General features: G+C 42.8%; 1 pseudogene; it reads left to right on the forward strand.

Annotated features, from left to right (window-relative positions):
* Positions 1-1653: 1653 nt before the first annotated feature.
* On the forward strand, positions 1654-14577 carry LOC148183359 (uncharacterized; annotated as a pseudogene).
* Positions 14578-22989: the final 8412 nt, after the last annotated feature.

Genomic DNA, 22989 nt, shown 5'->3' on the forward strand with positions numbered 1-22989 from the left:
CTCTATTTATCTCCTCTTATCCTCTACTGATTTTTGATGACACTTAAGTTTCCACACTGAACACTATGTATTATTGTTTTGTCTCCCCTCCCTGCTCTTATTCCTTTCACACCACAACGTGTACACACAGGGCATCCTTGGGGTACTCTGCACCAATATTCACTCCTGCAACTGCAGCAATGTATATAAACAAAAGGACTACAATCTCTACGCCCCCTACACAACAAGCAAGGAATTGCAGGGTTCCAGGGAAGGTAGGGCATCAGTCACTTGTTTTCTCTGGCCACTTTTGTCACCAGAGTGGAGACACAGAGCTACTACACCCATTTCGTATCAGATGATGCAACTCATTCAAGTCAGTGTCACTGTTCCTTCACACCATATGCTTCATCCTTCATGGGACAATGGAAATGCAGTTTCAGACTCACACTTGCTTTGTGCCTCAGGCATGTGTCTTTCACATGCACATTCACACTCAAAACACAAAAGGGTACTTAGGGGCTTTTCACAACCTAGAAAATTGTCTTAGCATTCAAGGTTGTCCTAGCATCCAAAAGATACCAACCTATTGCTGAACAAAATTCCCAGCCAGGCTGCCAGTGATCTATGTCCTCAAAAACTTGCTCACAATATCCTAACTTCTCTAGATGCTTGATCGATTTAAATTTTCAATATGCAAGCTCATACAGAGCTCTTTCCCTCTGACACTGAGTCTCCAGTTTTTGCATTCCCAGAGATGAACCTTGGAACACACATTCAGTTTTCCAACTCTTTCTACTCCACTTAATAGCATTCCATACCCAAAGGAAAAGGTAATGCAGGGTTGAGCACATTCCCTTCCTTACTTTAACATAGGCAAGGAATAAATAATGTTGCAGTGATAGGCAATACATAAACACACACAGTATAATACCAGACTTAATAAAACTGCTAAACCAGCTCCCAGTCCAAATTCCAGCCATATTTAATCAATACCAGTTAGTCTACCACCCCCAACCCACAGGACTTTAACCCATGTCAGTGGGATTTTAACCCACCAAGGGGACTCTGACCCTGGGACCGTGTAGGTGGGACTCTAACCCACCTGCACAACCCACCTGTGGGACTTTAACCCACACTGCATGAACAAGCCACCTAGGTGGGGGCCTCTGCATATGACTTACAAGTATTACCTTATACTGAGGGTTTACAGATATAAGTGACAGATATAACAAATACAGATGGTTATTAGTAAAGTGCTTTTCTGTATGACATACTTCAGGTCCTTGTCTGTCCCCTCGTATATCCTGGGTCCATGGAGTCTCCTTTACAGGCAAAAAAGCCTGGGGTGCCGCAGTGAGTCCTCTGGCTGCAGGGTCTAACAGCCGAACCGAGGGCCTCCTGCCTGGCTCCGCCAAAACTGCTTAAAAGGAGTCAAAGAAAAAATGGATTGTCTGCCAAAAGCACTTTTATATTAGCTGGAGGGAGAGCAGGGCTCTGCACCGCACCAAAATGCTTCTCTGCCACTTACAAATTTAAGTGGGTTAATATAGCATTTTTATCAAAAATACCATACATCTTTACACTCCTAAGGTTAATACCTGATAAGCAAGTGGTTAGAAATACATTGTGTCTGTGCTGGGGCCAGTTCTGCTTAATATTTTTATTGATGACATGGATGAAGGTACCGAGTCTTTCATTAGTAAATTTGCAGACAACACTAAGCTGGGAGCATGTGTTGATCTGCTGGAAGGTAGGAGGGCTCTACAGAAAGACCTGGAACGGTTGGATAGACGGGCAGAGTCCAGTAAGATGAAGTTTAACAAGTCCAAGTGCTGAGTCCTGCATTTTGGCTACAACAACCCCTTGCAATGCTATATGCTGGGGACAGTGAAGCTGGACAGTGCCCAGGTGGAAAGGGACCTGAGGATACTGGTCGACAACCAACCGAACATGAGCCAGCAGTATGCCCTGGTGGCCAAGAAGGCCAACGGCATCCTGGCCTGTATCAGGAATAGTGTGGCCAGCAGGACCGGGGAAGAAATTTGTCCCCCATACTTGGCACTGGTGAGGCCACACCTTGAGTACTGTGTCCAGTTCTGGGCCCCTCAGTTAAGAAGAACATTGAGATGCTTGAACACATCCAAAGGAGGGCAACAAGGCTGGTGAAGGGCTTGGAACACAAGCCCTATAAGGAACGACTGAGGGATCTGGGGTTGTTTAGCCTGGAAAAAAGGAAACTCGGAAGTGACCTTAACATTCTCTACAACTACCTGAATGGAGGTTGCAGTTAGGTGAGGGTTAGTCTCATTTTCCAGGTAACAACTGACAGAACGAGCGGACACAGTCTTAAGCTGCACCAAGGGAAATTTAGGTTGGATGTTAGGAAAATCTTTTTACTGTAAGAGTGATAAAGTACTGGAATGGTCTGCACAGGGAGGTGGTGGAATCACCATCCCTGGATGTGTTTAAAAAATGACTGGATGTGGCACTTGGTGCCATGGTTTAGTTGAAGTGATGTTAGTGTATGGGTTGGACTCGATGACCTTAAAGGTGTGAAAAACGAGGTTCACCTTTTTAGTATAATTTAAAAAGTTTAATAAAAAAGACAATTAGGAGACAGAAATAAAGCAAAATGAACAAATACAGCCAGGTGCCTCGGCATTCAGCCAAGAGCACGCCTTACTAACAAAGGCTTGTTCCTTAAGAGCACCAGCCTGTTGCATATTCATAGATCCCTATGCAAGATTCAAAAATTCCTCTTGGGGTCAGAAGCACAGAAAATAGGCCCTTGTCTGTGGTGCCTGGCTCTGACCACCAAGAGAGCACTGAGTTTAGCATAACACCATGGAAACAGCTTTTAAAGTTAAGCAGAAAAACTGGGAATGTGAATGTGTAAGTAGATACAGTTCTTTAAGTCACTGGGTGAGAAAGTTAGAGTTTAGGGTTTAAGCTATATTAGAGAATAAGAGACAACATGGAGGATTTAGGGTGTTGTCCCTTTCTCGTTCTTCTTCCTTCTTCATCTTCTTCTAAGGGTTTTTGGGTTATAATGAGTGATTGGACAAAGAAATCTGCAGTGCAGCACACAGGTGTCGGGTCACTGGGTCATTAAGAAAAATAACTTACTTGGCATTTGATTATTGGACAAATAGACACATAAAAGACCTTGGAGAGACTCTTCAGTCTCCATTTTGCAACTCTTTATCTTAGTGTATGTAGCTCCTTGTACTCTGTATATATGTAATATAGATAAGGAAAGAATAAACAACTAAGCCCAAACATGAGAAAACAGTCTCTCTCTCTCATCGGTCTCGGTCCTGGGGAAAAGAACCCAGCCACCAATGTTGCACCCTGACACATTCCTCTTAAATTTAGATGTTCCTTTGCTTAGTTTCAACTCCCCCTCCCCAGGAGATCAATCATCCTTGTGACTCCTTGCAGTCTCACACTCCCTAATAACAGAGGTTCAATAAATTCCTCACTTGGATCTCTTGTCACTGCTGTCTTCATCCGGATAAGATAATTTAAGGATGCAGGGGGATTTTCTGACTATCTTTTCATTCTCTGGGTTATATGAACAAAAACAGTCTTTATTTTAATGCTATGATATAGCCTAAGAAATATATATATGTATTACACCACTATTTTTAAGTTTTTTCAATAGCAAAAATAAAAGAAACTATATTAATACAGCAAAGTTTTCCAACGTTATACATATAACATTAATTTTAATATTTGCAAGAAGGCAATAATATAATATTTATTTATAACAAAGGAATATAATATTTATTTATAACAAAGGTCTCTTCCAACCTTGTGATTCTGTGTGTCTGTCAGATTCATATACTTTAAACTAGTGTCCATGCGCTGTCTACATGCCCTAAAGCAGCTGGTCTTATTGCTTACTTGCACAGGGGCAATTCCTTACTTGCCCTTAGCTATTCTGGTATGCCAAATCTTGTTGGAGGTTAGGGTTTTTCCTTATTTTATTTTCTTTCTCTCAGGGAATTATCTCCCATTTGTTGCCTAAGAGGTGATAACTGATACTTAAGAGAACAAAAGATGTGGCTGGCAGGAGGAGAGGAAAGGGGTGCAGCTGGCTACACTTCTCCTATCTGAGGGGTTTCTCTTGAGAAGGGCAGAGATATTTTTGCTGGGGAGTGAGGGGCTGGGCTCAGTTCCTGGCTCAGTTTCTTGCTCTCAGGATCAAAGGGGAACAGTCAAACTGCAGCTACCACAGAGGAATTCGCTGCCACAGCGGAGTCCAGCCCAGCACTGCTTCTTCTCTACCATGGGTGAGCCTCTGCTCATAAGAGCAGCTGGTGAACTGGGACCCTATTAACACCTGATCTGACTGGAAAGGACCCTCACCATCTGTCGCCCTGAAAACTAAGATTTTAGATCTTGTTTACATAATTTCTAAGAACTTTCCCAGGGCAGTGACTGTAAACATAAATATGTATACATTCTTTCTGATACACATCTTTTGATGGATGTCTCGCAAGACCATTGTGATTGGAAAGGTGGTAACCTAACTATCCAATCCCTGGTCATTGCCAAGAATCTATAAATACTGAAGTTGTAAGAATAAAACCAGTTTTTTCCCTGTCATACAGGAGCCGTGTCTGTGTGAATCATTGCATGTCCTACAGCGACAACCATCTACTTGGGTGCCCCGATGTCATGGGGTGGCTTTATCTTTAAGATAGCTTTGGGAGCTAAGGAAAGTTGAAGCTGCTGGTGGCTGATGGGACTCTTTCCTCCTGACCAATTATCAGTCATTTCTAAGAATTGACAGCAGTTTTGACCATTAAAAAGTGAAGTCAACTTGTAAACACCTCCTTAAGATGTAAAGTCAGAGCACTCTCGTCCTCTTTGTTTCCTGGCTGTGAAAGGTAACAGAGCTCCAGCTGGCCTCCCGTTCCCTGCCCAGGCCATGCGGCCCGGGCAGGGGCTGGGCTGGGCCCAGCGGCTCCCGGGGGAGATGAGGGCCTGCGGGGCTTGCCCCGGGCTCTGGCTGGGCCAGGCCGGTCCCTGGCTCGGCTGCAGTTTTTGCTGTGACTGAATTCACCAGAGACTGCTGAGTAAGGAAAGAAGAAAGCTCTTGACCTGTGGCGTGCTGAGACAGAGACCACACTCTCCAGAGCAGCCATAAAGAATCTTCCATCGCAGACAGCTCCAGCTCCTGCTCTGGCAGAGATCACAGAACCATCTACAAAACCCTGGGCAAGATTTTAACCCTTTCATTACCCAGATGAGACTTGCAGATTAATCCTTTTATCCAGAGAGAGAAAAAGAGAGTATTCAACATGTAAAGAGACTTTATAAACTATCAGAGACAGTAAAGAAAAGAATTAAGCTTCAGAAAAAGTAGAGAATGAGGAGATGCTTTAATAAGCTGAAATATTTTTCTGTTAAAGCTATGGAGATGGACAATAGTGTCCTGAAAAAACTCCTTTAATTCATGACAGAGTATATAGGGAGGAATAGAGTGTTCAAAGTGTGGATTTTGAGTAAAAAGTAGAGTAACTGTGATACAGTGAAGTGCTGGAACAGAGTGAAGCGAAAATTTGAAGCCTTGGAGGGCAATGAGAAAACTGTTTTCCAGTGGAGCTCACAAAGACAGATGAAGAAGACTTTTGCCTTTGAATAACTCATCCTTAAAATGACATCCCTAGACTCATGGCCCATACACACCTCAGAGTGATGTGAAATGGGAGGAGTGAATTCTGATAACAAGATTTCCGGGCAGCTAGCATCAGAAAAATAGAAAGCTATCATAGAAATAGTTTTTCTTGTGAGAAACTCCATAGATTAGCAGAAAGAGACTTCTGTTTCTCTACAAAGACTGATGAAAAGACTCTAGCAAGAACTGGGACTGTTTTAAACACCAAAGTTCCAAAGTTTTTGTCTCTGTTGTCATGTGAACAAGGGAATGGTGGGTAGTAGGGGATAAAAAGGGTTTTCTGGAAGTTTATTCTGGTGTTCTTATTCTTGTAGTTTGTTAATAAACTTTCTTTATTCCTTTTTAAGTTTTAAGCCTGTTTTGCTCTTTCTCTAATCCATATCTCACAGCAAGAAATAAGTAATTTTTTTAGTTACTGTTTTAAAACCATGACACCCGGGAAAAACCTGGTGTGGCAGGGCATACACCTCTCCCTCTACCCTAGATGGCTGGTGCAGATGAGAAAGATAACCCAGGCAGGTCAAAAGCCAAGCAAGGGGTCATGTCCAGGAACGAAAAGATATGCAGCTCACCAAGAATTAACATCTTGATATAGAGAGTAGATATGGGAAGAGAGAAGAGAAAAATAATTATTTGGAAAAAGACACTGTTTTTTTATGATTATAAAAGTAACACAGATTGTCACGGAGGTAGAAGTCTCTTGCACATTCCCTGGGAACGTGTAAGACGACTACTCCCTGAATCTTGGGCACATCTTCGTGGTTACTTTTCTGGAGATTGAGAGAAAGGATTTTGATGTGTGCCGCACCAACAGTTGGATGGTAAGATACATTGAATCCCAATCTATACTATTTCTTAACTAGTTATAAAAAAGGTACCTTATCGAGCACTGTATATTTACCTACTAGTAATTCTTTTTGTTTTAATCCCGTGTAGTAGATAGTTTCTTTAAAGTCTTATGTCTGTTAGTTTGGTGCTTATTAAATAAATAATTCAGTCTATAATAGACTGAATAGGCCAATATTTAAGAACTTGTGAACGAGAGTGGGCTTTGAGGTGCTGGCCGTTCCAATAAAGCTACTGCCTGATGCCAGAGGCCTGGGCGAAAGTCAGGGACTTAACTAAGTTCTCATCAATTCATAACACAGGGGATCCTGAACCCCTCGCCCTTCCAAGAGGGCACATCTTCCCAGCTATGTGTGGTAGCTACTACTGAGAAGCCCGCCTGCCACTGCCCAGCCTCACTGCTTTCTGCCATTGCCTCGGGCTTTTTCACTACACTCTAACTACTGCCCATTTTGCCATCCGGAGGGGTACTGAGACCAGCTGCCCCTGGAGGTGTACAAAGGAAGCCCTTTTTGTCTCTCTCTCTTCCACCAGCCCGCTCACCATTATACACGTGCAGAGAGGTGGCTGAGCTTGTGCCACAGCGCCCACTGCAGCCATGGGGGAATCATTGCACCTGCCCTGCCCAGCTAGGAGCACCTGCCAGCTGTGGCCATATTTACACCAAAGGGGAAAGTGCTAGACAGATGAGAGAAGGCTATTATTGGGTTTTTGGTTTTGTTTGTTATTGATGCCATTGTGGTTGTTTATGATAAGTGCTTATGTATATGTGTGCTAAGTACTTGTTTACTTATGCTAATTATTTGTGCTTACTTATGTAAAACAAACGTCTCCTTTGAGGGGGAAGAGGGAGTTTTGTAATCATGGAAGTTTGGCTACTGTGTTGGTATTTTTTTTTTGCCTGTGTTCTCTTTCTTCACCACGTGGTTAGGAGAAGGGAGCTTCTCTGCCATTTTTTTTGTCTTTGACCCCTGGACCATGTGGTCTTCTCCAGAGGCTGCCATTAGGCAGGAGTGGCTTCTCTGACATCTTATTTTCTTTGTTCCCAGTGAGTCCATGGTATTCACCATCTTTGTATCTAGACCTTATTGCTGTTATCTCGATTGTTGATGTTTTGTTTTTTATTAAACTGTGCTTTTTTAACTTATGTCTTCTCACATTCATCTCTCCTTATTGGTGAAAGGGAAGTAGTGAAAAATAAAAGGGGAAGTAGCTTGTGTCCCAGGCTCCACCCCATAAATTGTCTTAAACCAAGATATTTTGTTAAAGTATTAGATGATTTGAATAAGTTTCTGATTGTTTTGATTAATATTTGCATTTGTTTTAGTTTAGCAGTATGTGAGTTTTCTGTGAGCATTACTTTGGAACATTTGTTTCCTCTCTGGTTGCCACAGTGGGCAGAGAAGACTCCTCTCTAAATTTATCTTGGGAGCCCACACAAGATTTCATATGATTATGGAATCATATTTTTGTGTTCTTACCACCACAGAGCAAAGCATAAAATTTACTATACCAAAGCAAGTAAATGTAGTAATGGGAAACAACGTATGAAGCATGACTGTGCAAAACAAGGAATGCTAAACTTTTGGTGGCTCCTGGGAGAAGGGAGAAAGGACTAAAGGAGGAGAGAAAGACATAATTTTGGGTTTGGAAACCAAGGAAGGATTTGATAAAGTTGGGCAAGTATTTGGTCCAAACCTAGGACCCTAACTGAATATATCAGGGCTTCTTACCTCACACAAGAGCTTATCTACTGTTTGTTAACCAGACAGATAAAACAGGACAAACTGTCTTGTAGTGAACTATTTTGGCACCGTGGGGTTCACACCAGTCTGGCATCTCCCAACTGCCAATAAATATCTTACTTTTGAGGTGAGATCTGACAAGATAAGCTATATTTCTGACAGCCATTCATTTTACAACTATAAAAGCCACACCAAACTTCCACAGAGCAGAAATCTTCTATATGTTTTCCTGAAAATGTGTGGAGTTTCTCCTGTGAGTAGGAATGCCTACTTAGCAGTCACTCCTGGGGTTAAGTGAAAGAATCTCTATACATTATGGTAAACTCAAAAAGTACCTTGGACTTGATTAGCATAAGAGGTCTGATAGTCAAGATGCCTTGGCAGGAACAAACAGAGCTTTGAAGATTGCAAGAAGATTGAATAAAGCCTGGCTACAGGGAAGAAGACCGAATCAAGTAGAAGAGATGTTGTAAAATGTATAAGTTTGTTTGTATATTTGTATGATGTTTAACCCAATCATTGTAGTACAAAAAATTACTAACCTTCCTAGAATGGTATATAAGCTTATGTAGCCCACAGTAAACTCAGATTCTGATCACCATTCAGTTGTCCCCGTCTCTCTCCATGGCCAATAATTGGTGCTCACCATGTGAGGAAAAAGGACCAGCCTAACCGGAGGCAGTCAGCGTGCTCCCGGAACTGATGTCGCTTCTGCCCATGTATTTCTGCTTCCCTGTGTCCCATCCAAAACAGGTTGGGCGGGCCAATCTCCCTCTCTCCCTGCTGCCTGCGGGTGATTCCACAGATTCCACAGACAGCCTTTATTGTCCAGCAGCTCTGTGAAGGTCAGACAGGGATGGCAGCTCCCTCCTGAACTGGGCAGAAGCTGAGGTTTTTATGGGGGAAGGCCAGGGTCATACCAGGGGGGAAAACCAACGGGTTGCAAAGGATCAGCATAGTCACCAAAGCATGGTGGGATAGCTCACCATGGCAAGGGAGGATGGTCCCATCTAAGTGGTATCTCTCCAGGATAAACCTTGGCAAGCTGACCTGCTTCCACAGGCTCTCACCCATTATGATAGTCCCAGAGCTAGGAGCAGGGGGCAGTGACCACCCCAGACACAAAATGAAACTGTGATAAACACATATAATAGTTTTGGCTTTTGTAAATATTAAAGTGGATGCTATATGTTGTGCATTATAATATAATATTGTTATAAATAGATCACCACAATTGGGTTGGTTAATCAATAAGGCAATTTATTAATTCGTTGATAAGGGATGAGCAAGCAGTGCTGGGGATGCCAGGAGTCCCTGCTCCACCAACATGTCCGACTTACCCCTGGTCTCTGCCTCTTTTATAGGCAGTTTCTTGTTGGGCTGTGTCATGCCTACTGGGCTGGGGTAGAAGTCCGGGCAAGTCCAAACATGTTGACTATCACCCCAGCAGCAGTGGCTGCAAGCCCCCACCAGGTCTGGACAAAGCTCAAACATGTGGTCAGGTTACACTCTTAGCAAGCAGGTAACAGCAGTAACAAGTTTTTACATGTTCACACAACCCCACTGACTCTTTATAAATAAAGAGTGGGTACAATTCACAATTAAAGCAATTGCATAGGGGCAAAAACACATAACAGCAAAAGCTAGCATTTCACAGCAAAGAGATCTGAACAAAAATAATGAAACTGTGAAAAACGAGATTCACTTAATAAATTATAAAAAGTTTAATATAAACAAAAAGACAATTAGGAGACAAAGGAAATAAAGCAAAGGGTTAAAACGGCCGGGTGCCCTGGAGCGTTGCCAGGAACACACCTGGTATCTTGGGATCACCCTTTTTATCCCATCCTGCTGTGAGGGTTTAATGCATATTCAAACTTTTTCAAGAAGTAGTTAGCATGTCCCCTCCCTGGTTCCGCCTATTTAGAACATGCTCTGTATGGTTTTTATTTCTGCTGTTCAGCACTATTTTTGCTGGTCATCATTATTCTTGCTGATGAGCATTATTTTGAGTTTGGTTTCCTTTCTTCTGCAAATGGCCATTGTTGATAACAGTCTGGGCCCCTCATCCTGCCCTGGTGACAGCTGGGCTTCACAATACATCTTTCCTCCGCTGCCACTAGCCTGGTCCTGGCAGCTGATAGCAGCTTGGCATCTATTGTTCTTCCGCTGATTACAGCTTGGGCCCCACTGTCTTTACCCTCTGGGGTTTCCTTGCTTTGTACTTAGGAGATTCCTTTAAGCTTAAAACTTGTTAGCAAGAAAAAAAGCACATACATAGCCAAAAAGTATTTAACATATAATATTCATCCTAATACTTGCGAAAGCCAATATCACAATACAGATTTATAACAAAACCATTATATTTTCCTTTGTCCCGTATCCATGTTTTACTTTAAGATCAGTATTCTTGTTTATACTGATCCCATGGTGTGTTTCCACAATGACAAGAATCACTATGTAACATCTTACAATATTAACTTCTGTGGAAATAGCTTTGCTATGAAGATATAGTTGTGAAATAATAACTAATGCTTTTATTTTTGTGACTAACTGGCAATAATTAAAATAACTCAGACATATTTTTGAAACAGCTGATGTTGATACATAGTACTTGTGGTTTCTCACAGTATTGTCACAGTACAGCTGGTCTGGACTGGACAAAGTAAATCTGACCATAACACAAATCTAATTCAGTAGCCTAATTCATGTCTGAACATGTCCCTGGATAAGTTATAGGGGACCTTTGGCCAGCCCCATTCAAGATGAGAAGCAAGCACACCACTGACCAGGATGCTGGGCAGGGAGAGAAGTATCAGCCAATGGCTGTCTAGCCCGGTATAAGAGATGGTCCGAAGTTTCCCTCATCTGCCTCATGACCATCGCAAGAACAGAGACTAAGACTCTGAAGACCCCAGGGCACTTTGTGCAGGGGTTCTGGCCTGGTTGAGGTGGGTGCTTGATAAGTGATTGTTTGCAGGTGTGCTCGACCTCCACCAGAATAGTGATTGTTTGCAGGTGTTTGCTGTACTGCCACAGTACACTGCCTTAATTCCTGCTGGTGAGCAGGGACTTGTGAAGAGCGACCTGCTCTGTACCTTGCACCTACTTCTCAGAGCAACGGGGTCACACCACAATAGCCTATAAATCTCCTCACCTTTTGGCCAACTGCCCCTCGCTTTGAAACAGACTATAAAAGTGACTTTTCTAAGTTACTTTCTGAGAGAGATCTCCCCACAGAACAAGACACCGGCAACCCCCGTCTCGTCCGTTGGTAGCTATAACCCCCCCTTTGTCTCTCTTTACTTTCTCTCTTTTTCTCTTTCTCTCTCTCTCTCTCTCTCCTTCTCATCTATCGCATAACCCATGATGCTGGCACTACAACTAAGATGCATTATTGCTGTTGTGATTTAAACTGAAATCCCTTGGTGTCCTTTTTTGCACTCTGAGATCAAACAAACCTCTCACGAATCCCACTTGTGTTAGCAGATCATGACATAAATTGGTGTCATGGACAGTTTCTGAGAGACAGAAGGGGCTGCAGGTTTGTTGTGCAGTCTGTATAAGGGGAAGGATTTTTCACTCCAGCCGCACCTAGCCCGACACTGCGAAAAGAGTGAGTGGTGTTTAGAAAACAATGGGGGCAACTCGAATTTCCTGAAAACTGCACATGCCTAGGTGAAAAGCCTGAGGGCTCTGTCTTCAAAATCTTGCAGAAGATCTCTTAGTGCAAAGGGCCGGACTGTTTTTTCTTGTTGCTGTGTATGAATTTTGACTGCTTGGTGCCTCCCAAGCAGATTTGGTCTCTTCACCCACACAGGGAAGCGAAGGGTGATGCAGCAAAAGCTGTGTGTGTGCATAACTTAAGTTTATACCTCCCTGTAGTGGTTTTCCCTTTGTAAAAATGACTGAAAATGGCAGTGCAGAAGTTAAAGCTGCATTTTATGCTCTGTTAGCAAAACACAATGCCAGACCTTCTCCAGGAGGGGAAGAATGGGAGCTTAATAACTGGTTTAATTTGGAAAATGTAATTGATAGAATATGTTCCTAACAACATGAAACAAAATTTAAACTGGGCAAAAATATATACTCTGCTCAGTTTTGGGAGCTTGTCTTACAGCAGCTATAGAAACTTGCTTTAAGCAAAGAAGTGAGAAAAAAGCTATAATAAGCTATCTTCAAGACCTAGTTAAAATTTTGTTTAAAAAATTAAATAAAGAAATGAGATCAGTCTGTTGTGAGCAGCCCTCCACGATAAAAATTTTTAAAATGCTGACTCGCTGAAAGAAACAGAGGAGAGGGAAACCCCTCTCATTAATCAAATTTACCCTCAAAATGAGCTGACTCGGATGAAAAATTGTGGGGAACACTGCTGTCCTAGTTTGAAACCTCTAATAAAAACAGAATATAATTGTTATGAATGCACTCAAGAGAGTGATATGGTTCAATCAGAGAAGAGTTTTTATTAATTACAGCAAGCAAGCAATAAGCAAAAGATCAGCGCTGGGCGACAGGGGAGCAGGGGAGTTCCCTGTCCACGAAACTGCCGCGCCGTCAGTTTCCGTATTCCCCCTTTTAAGCTATTCAGCTTCCGGGTTACGTGTCCTTTCTCGGGTGTCTCTGCGCATGTGTCTCTGGTTGTTAGGGCGTCTTTTTCTGCCTTCTGGTGGTCGCGGGATGAAGTTCAAGAGTCTTCCTCAATCCTCTCTCTTTGACCTTTTCTCACTGTTTTCTTTTAAGGCTTATCTCAGTTACTTTCTGGAATTCAACAAAGCTCACAAGGGCATTAGTAATTTATGCAACCGTCAGCAGCAGCCTTCAACCTCATCCTGATTCCACAAAGCATAGCTTTGCAAAGCATCGTATCTTATATGTTTAGGCGAACAAAAGGGTCTCTACTTACACAATCATCACAATAATTATATTAATGATGAAGATCTTGATCTGCATATAACCACTAAAGAAATCCCGTACATTGCTACTGAATTGGCTAAGTTAAAAAAGGAGTACGGGTGTCTCCCTCACGAGTCAGAGACAGAATACATATTCTGAGTGTCTCTCACCAGAGGAGATCAAATTTGATTGACAGGACAAGAAGCCAGTGGATACTGGGGACACGGGGTCTTCTTAACAACAGGAGACAGACGTAACCCATGGTCCCTAACTCAGCATGCAGCTTATTGGGCAAGGGGGCTTAGCCCCTTGGAAAGGGGAGACCCCATAGCTATAATTGGTGCCCCCGACTAACTACTGGAAAACATTCACAAAACTGCCTGCTTGCAAAAAATATACGACAAAAGTAACCACTTCCTATGAATCACCAATGCAGTTACCTGTAAAGCCTGAAACTATGACCCCTTTAATGTTGTAGTCCGCAACCGCAGGATCATGTCCAGGGAAGCCACAGGTTCTGGGGACCATCATGGAACACCAATGAGACGGGCTTCTGTTCATTAAACCATTTATTCATCATGGGAACAACTCAGATCCAGAGACAGAGAGCCCCGAACAAAGGCAGAGCAGGGGTTTTTGAGGGACAGAACTCTTGAGGGTCTCCACCTTTGAGGGTGGAGTTCAGGGTCAGGGACCACTAGAAACACAACAAGGGAGAAACCCCCAGGGACTCAAACCCAATCAGAACTCCTGGGCTGCCCTTCACAAGGGGTTTGGGGTGGGGTAACTTCATCCAGGGCTCATACTGCCCATCCCCCAACACAGGGGATCAAAATTCACACATATGGCTGACAGCCATGCCTCTCCTTTAACAATGCCTATCTGAAACTAACTCTTTGCTTCCCTGAAGCACTTCACAACACTTTAATTCAAGGCCTTCCAGAATCACTGCAGCCTACAGGAATTCTCCTTCAAAAAACCATAGCAGCTATAACCCCTGTGGATAGACTAGATAGATTTCTTAAGAACCCGAGTGACCAACCTGGCTCCACTGATCCTGGGCTTGCTCCCTTCAACACCCCGTCTCAGCTGCCAGGTTCACAATTGTATTCTTTCACCAGTAATCATAAAGTTTGGACATGGAGTGAACTTGCAGAAGAGCTAATTAATTACAGTAGAAAATATGGACCTGTAAAAATCCCAGAAGAAAAAACAGAAAAAGCAAAGGGTGTTAGATACATTGCTTCTCTTAATGAAAACCTAGAAAAGGGGAAACAGAGTTCTAACCGCCAGTATTGGTGGGCACTATGGATAAAGAAGGGGGCTCCTAAAGATATAATGGATGGCTTACCGCTTGAAAAGTTGAGTAAAATAGTTTCTAATTGGTGCTATCCCAAGACCATTGTATCAAATTCCCCACAGTAAAACCTAGCACACCTCCCCCTCCACACACTCTGGGCACTGGGCCAAAGCAATCTCCTCCACAGGTTTTGGACAGTGAACCAAAGCACTCTCCTCAGATTCTGAGATTGGAGGCCAAACAGCCTCAGAATCAGGGAAACTGGTAACTCCACCTCTCAAGGGTGAGCAGAGAGGTGGAGGTTGGATGTACTTAAGAATGCTCACTAGAAATAACAAAACTGGAGAGATACTAATTACAGCAATAGTTGGTCCTAAACGTGTACTTATTACTTTTATAGTTGACACTGGAACCCAAATTTCTGCATTGACTAATGTAGATGCCCACAAATGTGGAATTGTTCCGTCAAGAAAACGATATTTTGTCCTAAATGCCTTAGGAACTACAGAATCTATGAATATGGCCTTAGTAAAAGTCATGTTTCCTGGGGAAGAGGATCAATTGCTTATCAGAATGGTAATTAGAAATATTCCAAACAATTTATTAGGGATGGACGTCCTTGCTGGGAGGCAGTGGAAAGGTTTTGAGGGTTGTTTGTGGTCCTTTGGCACACCACATATTAACATTAACATGCTCCAAGCTGCACCCTTTCTACCGTTCAGCAAAATTACTAATGTAAAACAATACCCTCTTCCGTCTGGCACCAAGGAAGGCATCAAGCCAGTTATACAAGACCTGTGAGACCAAGGAGTAATAATTAATACCCATTCTCCTTTCAATTCTCCAGTGTGGCTGGTTTGAAAACCCAATGGGAAGTGGAAGTTGATGGTAGGTTTTTGCAGGTTAAATACCAACACAGATCCTCTTACAGCAGCGGTCCCAAATTTAGCTGAATTAATAACATCAATTCAAGAAAAGGCTCACTCAATTATGGCAACTATAAATGTCAAAGACATGTTCTTTATGATGCCTATACAGCTAGAAGATATGGACCGTTTTGCCTTTACGTGGGAACGACAGCAATACACCTTCACCTGGCTTCCCCGAGGGTACAAACATTCCCCCACTCTGGCTCACCATGCTTTAGCCCAAGAACTAGAAACGATACCCAAACCTGACAATGTAGCTGTTTACCAATATGTTGATGATATCCTCGTGGAAGGAGATGGAAAAGAAGTAGTGGGAGATACCAAACAAAAAATAATCTCCCATTTAGAAAGTCTCAATTTACAAATTCCCCCAGAGAAAATCCAAAAACCTTCTCAGGAAGTGAAGTTTTTGGGAATTAGGTGGAAAGGAGGTATGACATGTATTCTACCTGATACCCTGACCTCCTTAAACGCCTGAATCCAGGAAAGATCTCCAACAAGTTCTAAGATTATTAGTGTTTTGGAGAAAACACATCCCAGATTTTTCAATAATTTCAAGGCCCCTTCATAACTTCCTGAGGAAAGGGGTGAAATGGGATTGGACTCCTCAGGAGGAAGCACTGGAACTGATTTTTGAAGCAACAGCTCATCAAGCCCTGGGCCATATTCATCCCACAGATCCTTTCCAAGTAGAATGGGGATTCGCCTCCTCAGGGTTGTCAGTACACATATGGCAATGGGGCCCAGGCGGCCTTACAAGGCCTGTTGGTTTTTATTCCCATGGCTTTAAAGATGCTGAAAAGAGGTACACTACCTGGGAAAAGGGATTGCTTGTAGTCAGTCTAGCTCTCACTGAAGTAGAAAAAATTGCACAACAACCAATCATATTGAGAGGCCCTTTCAAAATTATTAAGACAGTCACTACTGGGATTCCCCGCCCTGATGGGGTGGCCCAGAGGGCCTCAGTGAGAAAGTGGTATGCCCAGTTTGAATATTACTGTAACATTTTCTCAATAACAGAAGGAGCTGTAAAAAATCTGGCGATACAAGAAACTGAGAGCCTAGATAACAGCCATGACAAACCTGCCTCGGTAATTAAAGTAGCCTCTCCTTTCTCCCCTGAACAATCAAAAAATTCTCGGTTCACTGATGCCTCTGCTAAACGAGAGGGAAAGGTGTGGAGACACAGGGCAGTAGCCCTCCACATTTCCTCTGGTGAACGAATTATTACTGGGGGAGAAGGCAGCACTCAAGTTGGGGAACTGATAGCTGTTTGGAGTGTTTTCCAGCGTGAGGCAGAGAATACCTCTTTTGTCTGTATCTACACTGACTCCTATGCTGTGTTCAATGGATGTACTGAGTGGCTCCCTTTTGGCAACAAAATGATTGGGAAGTTAATAGAATTCCAGTATGGCAAAAGGAAAAGTGGCAAGAAATTTTAAATATTGCGCCGTGTGGTGTGTAGCCTCTCACCAGACAGATGGAAACCCAGCAGGAGAGTGGAACAATGCAGTTGATGTGTTAGCAAAACTAAGTCCCCTAAAAGAACAAATTACAGAGGACTGGGAGCACCTATTAGAATGGCTGCATGTAAAAAGACAGCACACAGGTGCAAAAGATTTGTACAAAGAAGCTCTCGCCCGTGGCTGGCCTGTCACCAGGGAAATGTGTAAAACTTGCATATCAGCCTGCAAACAGTGTTGCAGACGGCTAGAAAGACATCCTTTAGAAGATGACCCTCTGCATTTAAGAAAGGGTAAAGGCTTATGTGTTGCTAAAGGACACGAAATGATTCACACGGATACCTCTCAATGGTATGGCAGGAAAGAAAGTAACTTTATTTTCTGACTCCAGTATTTATAGATTCTTGACAATGACCAGGGATTGGATAACTAAATCGCCACCTTCCTAATCACACTGGTCATGCAAAATGTCCATCAAAAAACATTTCTCAGAAGGAATGTGATCAACTTATGTTTACCGGACTCTCATAGGAAAGTAACTAAAACTATGAAAACATTATCAGAAGGTTTAATTTTCAGGGCGACACTTATGGGATGCATGGCAGGTAGATTATATTGGTCCCTTTAAGAAGGCAGGTGGTAAACACTTTGTGCTGGTAGGAGTGGAGATTATATCTGGATTGTCCCAAGCCAAAGCTTTTAAAAGAGCTGCAGGAGAGAATACTGTCAAAGCATTGCAAGGGTGGTTTGGAATTTTCCCAAAACCATAAGAAATTCAATCTTATAACGGGTCCCACTTCACTGCCAAAACTGTACAGGAATGGGCAAAAGGTGAAGGAATAAAATGGACTTTTCACACCCCTTACTACCCTCAAGCTAACGGGATTGTAGAAAGGACCAATGGTCTCCTGAAGTGACTCAAACCACAGGAGGGAGGCTGGGACCTTTGGCTAAGGGAAGCTGTAAAAAATATAAATGATAGATGGGGAGTAAAAGGGTGTCCCCAAATCACTGCCTTTTGTCCAAAAGCCCCAAGCATAATTCACACTCTATGGGGACCAAGTGACCCTAAGAATTCAGCACACTACCCTGGACAACCTGTTCTGGTGGACCTTCTTACTGTAGGACAGGTACCACTAGTACTAAAAACGTCTCTAAATAAATATGTGTAGGTGGCCTCCAATGCTCTGGGAAAAGAGCATTGGATAAACATACGCTGGATAATTCCATCATTTTGATTTTCTGCCTTTTGGGGGCAGACTTTGTTGTGTTCACTTTCCACAGAAAATCACCGAGGGGCATGAAGACCAGATAAACCGTGATAATACTAGTGATACTTCTCTGCATCTTACCACAACACCATGGCCAAAACTCATCTGGATGGCCATGGTCTGAAGCTACCATGAGGTACACCAGTGTTCTAGGATCCTACCTCAGAAACTGTCGCCCAAACCTAGCAATTATAGTACTATATGACTCTGAGGTATACCGTCGAAATGACTGGAATTGGGACTGAAAAGACTGGCCCAGAGTGTTAACTGGAACAATTGGTGAAGAAATTAAGGTAGGATGCAGAAAAGTGGAAAAGTCTCTTCATGAGAAAGCTTCCACCATTGCAATTGCCAGAAATTTTCTAGAACCAAATGGGACAAGCATTTTGCACCCCAACATCATGGCAAAACTCTGCCCTACAGCAGTGTGGTCATGTAACAAAGAAACCCCCCTCATACTGTGCTGTTGTCAAAAAACTGTCGGTAACTATATCGTGGACCCCAGTACCAACAACATGGAAATTACTAAGCGTTGTAAGAACGAATCTACTGACTATTGGCATAACTTCACCTTAACCAGATCAACGTATGTAACATGTAATTGGAAAAATTACTCAACAGACCAGTAAGGTCTGAAAGGCCTAATATATAGATGCAAAAATCAATGCTGTGGCAATAACCTGTAAATTAATTGCTGAATCCCTCATTGAACCTGTATACAGTTATGGCACGGGATGTCACAGGCATGTTTTATCTTATTAAACTAAAAATCAAACTTGTAGTAAAACATTTCAACAGAGTAAAAGCATGATATTTTAGTAAAAGCCTGTCTGCACAAGCCAGCCTTTGGTATAAGCGATAATATTAAAGGTAGTGTCCTAGAAACTCTCCTGAAGCAGCGAGAATGAAAGAAAAACAATAGCCCTGTTGTTGAGGGTTAGGTGTCTTGTTTTTTTGTTGTTCTGGCCTGCCCGTGGAATTTTTACCCATTAGCTGCAGAGACAACCTAACTGTGGGTATTTAGTGGGTGCTCGACAAAAGACAAAGAGTGGCCAGGCCCAGGTGGGGAAGGGGGCAGGAAAGGAGGGTGGGGACAGTTTTTGGCTGGCTTTCTTCGGCTTCGGGAAAAGACATTCGTTTGCTGGGTCGCGGAGCTGCTGCAGTGGGGAGAAGGGAATTTTCGCCATCACCCAGACCGAGCTGCTGCTTCTTCTCCTTCTCCCCTCTTTGTTGGTGGCCTCGCACCCCCTGTCCTGCCGGGATGTGTGGCAGTGCCAGGCACCGCCGCGGAGCTGCTGATACACCTCAGCCACCGGCCCAGGATCTCTGCTCATCCCTGCTGATCCAGCCGACTGTTCCTCGGAGCCCTGCAGGAGCACCGGGACTGCCCGCCCGAAGGGGTTTGTGAAAACAAAGCCTCTCCTCCATCCCGTCTCAGCCGAGAAAGCTGTCACGGGGTCCCTGGTTCTGTGTTCTTGTTATTGCTGTAGTTATTGTTTGTTTGCCTGGTTATACTAGTAAAGAACTGTTATTCCTATCCCCAGATCTCTGCCTAAAGGTGTTGTAGTTTAAGGCCTTGCGGTGCGGAAGAACTCGGGATGTAACGGAAAGCTAGCAACCCACCCCTCTCTAGGATAGTAAAACCTCTTGTAATTAGCCAATAGCACCTAACGATGACGTAAGCAGAAGGGAGTAACACAATGACCCTAGGTTATAAAATGTAAAACTCCCCTGTAATAAATCGCCATATTCGCCATCCATCACATTGATGCTGTGGGACATGGTCCGTGTGGCTGGAGATAGCCACCGTGCTGACGCTGGCCAGGGTGCCTGCCTTGCTTGAAAACCCACAAATTGTGCCAGAAACCCGGGAGGAAAAGTGGGAAGAAACGTGAGAAGAAATTCAAAAAGCAAGGATACCCTGGACCAGCGAGCAGCGGCCAAGATAGCTGGACTAAGTCTTGGCGAGGGAAATCCTGGGCCCAGAAGGAAGATGGAATCATTGATAAAGGTTGTATCTGAATTATATAAGCAGTGGGGGGTAGATTGTAAATCTAAGGATTTTATGCTTGCTGTTACACAGGTTTTACATATTGGTGTTATAGAGCAGCCAGTGGACATTCTTCACCCTGAGGTGTGGGAGAAATGTACCAGAGCTCTGGCTAATGAAACTGTAGATTCTGGTAATATGAAACATTATAAGTCATGGGGTAAGGTCGTTAAGGCCTTGAAAAAAGCTAGACAAAAGCAAGAAACCTGGATGGCAGCAAAAGACTGTCTCTTAGTCACCCCGAAACTAGGAGTCAGTGCTACAACACAAACTTTAGAGCCTCCAGATGAGAGCAGCTCAGCTGAGCAGAAGGGGACACAGGAGGACGATATGCCCCCTAAAACCCCAAACCCTAAGCTGCCCTCAGAGGGGCAACAGAAAGCAAGAGATTTTTGGAAAAATTTAACAGAAGAAGCTAGAAATGTAGCAAAGATAGTAAGGGGAAAAACATCCCCCAAAAGACTTAAAGATGGCGCAGAGAAAGAAGTTATAGAGCAGGAAAAATATGTCTTTAACAAAGAACAAAAGCTGGCCTTGGAGGATGAGCACGGCTGGGGGGTTGGGAAAGATAAGAAATGTGTGGAGGAAAGCGGGGGATGGGTACAGAATGATTGGAATGCGAAGGCGGTGGAAAGTGGGGGGGACAAGGGGCAGAGCAAAGCCTGTAGTGAGGGGCGGAGGGAAAGGTGGAGTGAAAGGCGGAGTGCAGGGTGGAACGAAAGGCGTGGAGAACCAGGAGGGAGGGAACAGCCTGCCCACAGGGGTGGCAGGTGGGGCCGGGGCCCAAGAAAAAGGCATGGAAAACAGGAAGTAACCAGCCAGTTGAGTTCTGACTCTGATCGAGATACGAGCGGCGAAGGGTCAGAGCCTCAGAAGAAAAAACAGTAAAAATGTGAAGGGGGATGGGAACAGAGCTACAACAGCAGAACAGGCGGTTCACCCCCCCCACTCCCTCTCTGGGAAGAAGCGCCGGGATAATACCCAGTTTGTTACAAAGTCATGATTTATTGAGTTTTTAAAATGTGTTTATATACCCTTCTGGAGTTAATTTTGTGTTTTAAGTAATTATGAGTTTATGCAGTTGTAGTTTTTAAAGTTTTTTCTCAAATTTAAAACCAGCCTGGCGCGGATGGGTTTCGTAAAACACACACACGGCAGCACACAGCAGCCAGAAATGCTGTCGCCATGGCAACCACCAGTGAAACAAGTAACAGCAACTTCGATGAAACCGCGGAAAACAAAGCAACAAAACAAAAGAAAAACAACAGAAAGCTGGACATTTTGGAGAGGGATAAAAAAGAGAAAATTTTAATTGGATAATTTAAAAATTAGAAGCTTTATAAATTGTATTAAAGTTAAGTTTTGTTATTTCCTTTTGTTATAAATAATTATTGTTAAGTTTAAATGTTGTTTAATTTAAATTATTTTATGTTTTATTGGAAACACTTGCTTAAACTGCAAAGTATAGTTATTTTTCTAGAGATATGAAGACAGCCACAACTGAAACAGCTGTGATAGAAGACTGATGAACACCTGCTTGTGGATGGAAGTGAATGCTGTCTGTGACACCCTTGATTTCATCGAGAGCTCTATTGGTTGTTGCAATCTCTGCAGTTTTTGCTTGTTATAGCTTTCTTATTTTTTAGTGTTTTCAGAATTTTAAGATGTACCATTGCTGAAGATCAGCTGCCATAGAAGAGGCTTTAGATTAAACCAACTGCTGAATAATTTAATTAGTTTGGTACATAAGGTTTTTAATTATTTGCTTTGTACAAATGCATTTCAACAGTTTACTGTGCTGTAAGCATCTCATAGCTGTTACTATTGAAAATTTTGTTTTAGAAATATGTTAAGAGGCATCTTTCCAGTTTAAAGTCTAAGGCCCTGGCCAAGTCTTGACTTTACCTGCACAGAATGTTTGCCAGCAGATCCAGATGTTTTTTGTGCCAAATCAGTATTTGAGTCACCTTTTGACTCAGCAATTTGACCCTATTAATACGACAGCTGGATCAATTTTAAAGTGAGCTTAGAGAATCATTTCCGGAGGTGATTATCCAATCCTTCACTGATGATTTTTGTCTTTGTTTGTTTGTTAACTATGGGATGCTAGTGCAGTGTTTTAATAATTAACAATACTTTTATGTTACATATGTTATTAATAATGTTTATGATTTAATTGATTTTTAACTGCTATAGGTTTTTACTAATTGTATATAAGGTTTTGTGTTAATGTTGAACAGAAATACATCTCATTTTTATTTTTTTAAGAAAACGAGGGAAATTGATGTCCTAAAAGCATTTGATTAGTGTAATTTATTAACTTCAAGGAGAGAAGTCTCTGTGTTTTGTTGGCAGGTTCAGAAAGGTCACCTGTCCATCTGACCAGACTGTCTGCCTCTGGACACATGAGACCCAGTGAACAGAGAAGTCACCACACAGCCTTGGAACTCTAGACATGGATCAGAAGTGGACCTGTCAGGACACAGTTGTGTCTGAACACTATACAGACAGTTGCCAACAGAAATTTTATGTTGTTATTATGATGTTGTGTCTCTACCAATTTTTCAGTTATCTTTTGTTTTAAGATTTAGAAGGATCTGAAGAACAACTTGAACATCAAAGCCCTCAGTCACCAATCAGCTACCAGCTGACATCACGGGAGCAGTGAACATTCCAGGACTGAATCATGTTAGAGAAATTTTATAAAAGATTTAAGAAGTGTAAAGACTCCATCTAATTATATATAAAGTAAATTGTAATTGTGTGTTTATCCTTTCAGCAAATTGCTTTCACGCTTAGATTACGTATATACCAGAACACGTAT

The sequence above is a fragment of the Pseudopodoces humilis genome, chromosome 12 (assembly GCF_049639895.1).
Source record: "Pseudopodoces humilis isolate 2021_Gansu_Grassland_sample_001 chromosome 12, ASM4963989v1, whole genome shotgun sequence".
Lineage (NCBI taxonomy): Eukaryota > Metazoa > Chordata > Aves > Passeriformes > Paridae > Pseudopodoces > Pseudopodoces humilis.